Source organism: Eriocheir sinensis, unplaced genomic scaffold, assembly GCF_024679095.1.
Source record: "Eriocheir sinensis breed Jianghai 21 unplaced genomic scaffold, ASM2467909v1 Scaffold1006, whole genome shotgun sequence".
In the NCBI taxonomy this organism is placed as follows: domain Eukaryota; kingdom Metazoa; phylum Arthropoda; class Malacostraca; order Decapoda; family Varunidae; genus Eriocheir; species Eriocheir sinensis.
In genome coordinates this window covers 90001-95000 of record NW_026110304.1, presented here as the reverse complement: position 1 = coordinate 95000, position 5000 = coordinate 90001, and the positions used below count along the sequence as shown (strand labels likewise).

Below are 5000 nucleotides of genomic sequence, written 5' to 3'. Positions count from 1 at the left end.
ACTCACCCATCACACACACACACAACTCGGGGGCTGCGTGGTGCAGTGGTTAGCACACTCGGCTCACAACCCAGAGAGCCCGGGTTCGATTCCCGGGCGGAGTGGAAACATTTGGGCGGATTTTCCGATACCCTACGCCCCTGTCCACCCAGTAGTGTACCAGGTATTAATCGGGGGTTGTGTCCCGTCTCCTGGGGTCTGTTCCCTTCTCCTATAATTCCTTCCCCTTCTGTCTCTCTCCGGCATATGACCACAGATGTTGCGCCGACTAAACGAAACTTTCCAACTGTTCCCTTCTCCTATAATTCCTTCCCCTTCTGTCTCTTCGGCATATGACCACAGATGTTGCGCCGACCAAACGAAACTTTCCAACTGTTCCCTTCTCCTATAATTCCTTCCCCTTCTGTCTCTTCGGCATATGACCACAGATGTTGCGCCGACTAAACCAAACTTTCCAACTGTTCCCTTCTCCTATAATTCCTTCCCCTTCTGTCTCTCTCCGGCATATGACCACAGATGTTGCGCCGACTAAACGAAACTTTCCAACTGTTCCCTTCTCCTATAATTCCTTCCCCTTCTGTCTCTCCGGCATATGACCACAGATGTTGCGCCGACTAAACGAAACTTTCCAACTGTTCCCTTCTCCTATAATTCCTTCCCCTTCTGTCTCTCTCCGGCATATGACCACAGATGTTGCGCCGACTAAACCAAACTTTCCAACTGTTCCCTTCTCCTATAATTCCTTCCCCGCCTGTCTGTCTCCGGCATATGACCACAGATGTTGCGCCCACTAAACCAAACTTTCCAACTGTTCCCTTCTCCTATAATTCCTTCCCCGCCTGTCTCTCTTCGGCATATGACCACAAATGTTGCGCCCACTAAACCAAACTTTCCAACTGTTCCCTTCTCCTATAATTCCTTCCCCTTCTGTCTCTTCGGCATATGACCACAGATGTTGCGCCCACTAAACCAAACTTTCCAACTGTTCCCTTCTCCTATAATTCCTTCCCCTTCTGTCTCTTCGGCATATGACCACAGATGTTGCGCCGACTAAACCAAACTTTCCAACTGTTCCCTTCTCCTATAATTCCTTCCCCTTCTGTCTCTTCGGCATATGACCACAGATGTTGCGCCGACTAAACCAAACTTTCCAACTGTTCCCTTCTCCTATAATTCCTTCCCCTTCTGTCTCTCTCCGGCATATGACCACAGATGTTGCGCCCACTAAACCAAACTTTCCAACTGTTCCCTTCTCCTATAATTCCTTCCCCTTCTGTCTCTTCGGCATATGACCACAGATGTTGCGCCGACTAAACGAAACTTTCCAACTTTCGCTGACGTCACACGCACGGTATTGGGCCATCTCCGGGACGCCTCCAAACTTTCACTCGTCACAACACAGTCCAGGGATGGCTTGCTCAAACTCTTTCCCCTCTTACATAATCATTTTCCAGAGGTCGAAAAGGAGAGTAATCGTCTTTGCTTGATTTTTCTCCTAGGATCATGGTACAGAAACAGGGTCAAACTGTGTGCACTCTGGATGTACATTCTCGCCTTCTTTCACAGCGCGTTCAGGCAAGCCACTGACGAAAAAATAAGTCTTTTTATTGTGCTATTGCGTGACTGTAATTCCAATGCCTACAAACGGCCGTGTGGGGTGTGAGGGAGGGCATGTTGAAGTGATTGATTTAAATTAGTCCGCCATTCCTCGTTTTCTCTAAATCCCTGTTTCTACATTCTCTAGTTTGGCTCCAAGCAACGTCACGCATAAACCACGCCTCCTCGGCCGTGTCTCCTCCCACAAACCTGCGCGTGACTTGACTTGGTGTATATAGACTTTGCCGTCATCCTCCTCCAACCTGCTATCTTCCTAACAACACTGCGCCACAAAGGTATATAATTTTCTTATATTATTGTTTCGATTCAATGCTTATCTCACTTTCAACAGTATTCCGTGTATCTCTTGTGATTAAGGTGGAGGGTGACCGCGCCGATTCAAGATGTTCCGTGACTCACCGCCTGACGGGAACTGACTTTCACTTTAGACCCGGGCGCCTTATATACCCTCGGCCTGTGCATGGCTGGCGCGTGGGTGGAGAGGCTTTTCCGACTCGCCTGTTGCCTCCATTACCTCATCCTCCATGCAACAGGATATGGGACTACAGGGCGAAGGGAAGGACTGACTTTAATTGCAACTCTAACATTTCTTTTCTCCTTATGGGTGTTCGGGGCGCTGTACAGGACTCAGGGAAAATATCCTTAATGAACACAACTCAGGGATATTTCCATTGTGTTATTGTAGTTCTTTCTCTAATATAAGGGACCCAGTACGCCTCCCCCTCAGCCTGACTCGTCTCTTTTAAGTAAATATTAATATCAAAAAGAAAGACCAGTTATTTTTTTATAGTAATAATAATAATAATAATAATAATAATAATAATAATAATAATAATAATAATAATAATAATAATAATAATGATAATAAAATCTGTCTATCTTTCTACTTATCTATATCCAGTCACTTATCTATCTATCTATCTATCTATCTATCTACTTATCTATCTATCTATCTATCTATCTATCTACTTATCTATCTATCTATCTATCTATCTACTTATCTATCTATCTACTTATCTATCTATCTACTTATCTACCCATCTATCTATCTATCTATCTATATCTATCTCTATATATGTACCTTACAGGGAAGTCCCACACGGCAGATATGTTGGAGGACCAGAGTTTAGGGCGCGCCAAGCCGACCTCAGGGTTTGGCACGCCCAGTGGAGAGAAGGATTCGTCAAGGACAGGGCAAGCAGCACTCGGCTCGGGTGGTTGAGTGCGCTGTGGACCACGTCCAGAGATATTTCGGCGCCCAAGCGATAAGGATTTCGTAGGATTTCCAGGTGCTTCCGTGGATACTCTTACGACCTGATGGTAGTTGGATAAGGCTTCTGCATCATGAGCGTGAGAGAAAAGCCTGAAAATGTCCGATTGATCTCCTTTTTTGGTCTTTGAAAATAACTGGAACGCACGATGCTTCCCCCTTCACGACCCCGTTGAGCACAGTGACTAAGACATTCAATAGAGAGAGACCCGGATATACGCTCTCTCTCTCTCTCTCTCTCTCTCTCTCTCTCTCTCTCTCTCTCTCTCTCTCTCTCTCTGTGTGTGTGTTTGTCTGTCTGTCTGTCTGTCTGTCTGTCTGTCTGTCTGTCTGTCTGTCTGTCTGTCTCTCTCTCTCTCTCTCTCTCTCTCTCTCTCTCTCTCTCTCTCTCTCTCTCTCTCTCTCTCTCTCTCTCTCTCTCTCTCTCTCTCTCTCTCTCTCTCTCTCTCTCTGTCTGTGTGTTTGTCTGTCTGTCTGTGTATCTCTCTCTCTCTCTCTCTCTCTCTCTCTCTCTCTCTCTCTCTCTCTCTCTCTCTCTCTCTCTCTCTCTCTCTCTCTCTCTCTCTCTCTCTCTCTCTGTGTCTGTGTGTTTGTCTGTCTGTCTGTGTATCTGTGTCTCTCTCTCTCTCTCTCTCTCTCTCTCTCTCTCTCTCTCTCACACACACACACACACACACACACACACACAGGAAATCACAAGCGAACTGCCCCGGTCTTTAAGTCTAAGGATAACGCGCGCCAGTTCTCACCTCCAGCGGCAAGCCTTGTATTATCGAGCCAACTATTGACCACTGGCAGCTGTGTAGGTAAGGCTCATCAACGCTTACCTCACAGTGTAACCCTGCCGCGTGTCGAGCCAGCCAGGACCAGCACTCTCAAACACTCTGGAGCTCACACACCCACGATTGGTAAGGCTTTGGGAGAGGTTGTGTTAGTAGTATTTCCATGGGTAGTGTTATGAGCCTGGTGGTGGTGTGACAAGGCTTTGGTAGAGGTTGTGTTAGTAGTATTTCCATGGGTAGTGTTATGAGCCTGGTGGTGGTGTGACGAGGCTTTGGTAGAGGTTGTGTTAGTAGTATTTCCATGGGTAGTGTTATGAGCCTGGTGGTAGTTTGACAAGGCTTTGGTAGAGGTTGTGTTAGTAGTATTTCCATGGGTAGTGTTATGAGCATAGTGGTAGTTTGACAAGGCTTTGGTAGAGGTTGTGTTAGTAGTATTTCCATGGGTAGTGTTATGAGCATAGTGGAAGTTTGACAAGGCTTTGGTAGAGGTTATGTTAGTAGTATTTCCATGGATAGTGTTATGAGCCTAGTGGTAGTTTGACAAGGCTTTGGGAGAGGTTGTGTTAGTAGTATTTCCATGGGTAGTGTTATGAGCCTTGCGATATAGCTGTTCTGGGGGCTAATGCATCTGGGAATTTGGGTACATAGTTGTGAGTGGTTCCGTGGGTAGTTTTATGAGCCTAGGAATAGTTAAACGCCTTGGGAAATAGCTGTTCTGGGGGGGCCAAAATGCATCTGGGAATTTGGGCATATGGTTGTGAGTGGTTCCGTGGGTAGTTTTATGAGCCTAGGAATAGTTAGACGCCTTGGGAAATAGCTGTTCTGGGAGCCGAGTGCATCTGGGAATTTGGGCATATGAGCCTAGGAATAGTTAGACGCCTTGGGAAATAGCTGTTCTGGGGGGGCCAAAATGCATCTGGGAATTTGGGCATATAGTTGTGAGTGGTTCCGTGGGTAGTTTTATGAGCCTAGGAATAGTTAGACGCCTTGGGAAATAGCTGTTCTGGGGGCTAATGCATCTGGGAATTTGGGCCAGACAGATATCGCTCGAAGCACGGTCACAGCAGTCAATGGTATCGTGAACGCCTCAGGAACGTAAGACCGCGTGTGTGTGTCCATGGCAACGCTGTAAACAACTTCCCGGGCTGAGAGTTGTCGATAGTGTGTGTGTGTCTGTGTGTGTGTGTGTGTGTGTGTGTGTGTGTGTGTTGGGGTGTCCTCGGTGAACTGAAAACCTACACCTGTATGTGTTCCTCTCTCTCTCTCTCTCTCTCTCTCTCTCTCTCTCTCTCTCTCTCTCTCTCTCTCTCTCTCTCTCTCTCTCTCTCTCT

At 46.8% G+C, this 5000-nt stretch overlaps 1 protein-coding gene across 8 annotated transcripts in view; it reads right to left on the bottom strand.

Moving 5' to 3' along the window:
- LOC126988916 (serine protease inhibitor 88Ea-like) overlaps positions 1 to 3056 on the bottom strand; it is a 17443-nt gene extending 14387 nt beyond the window's left edge. For 5 of the 8 annotated variants that reach the window (XR_007742657.1, XR_007742658.1, XR_007742660.1 and 2 more), the window contains exon 1: positions 1940 to 2044. The gene's annotated coding sequence lies outside the window, so the exon portion shown is untranslated. Of the gene's footprint in view, positions 1 to 1806; positions 1888 to 1939; positions 2045 to 2698 lie in introns of those variants that run through there. The other 3 variants (XM_050847324.1, XM_050847325.1, XM_050847326.1) reach the window with 3 other exon arrangements.
- Between the last annotated feature and the right edge of the window lie 1944 nt (positions 3057 to 5000).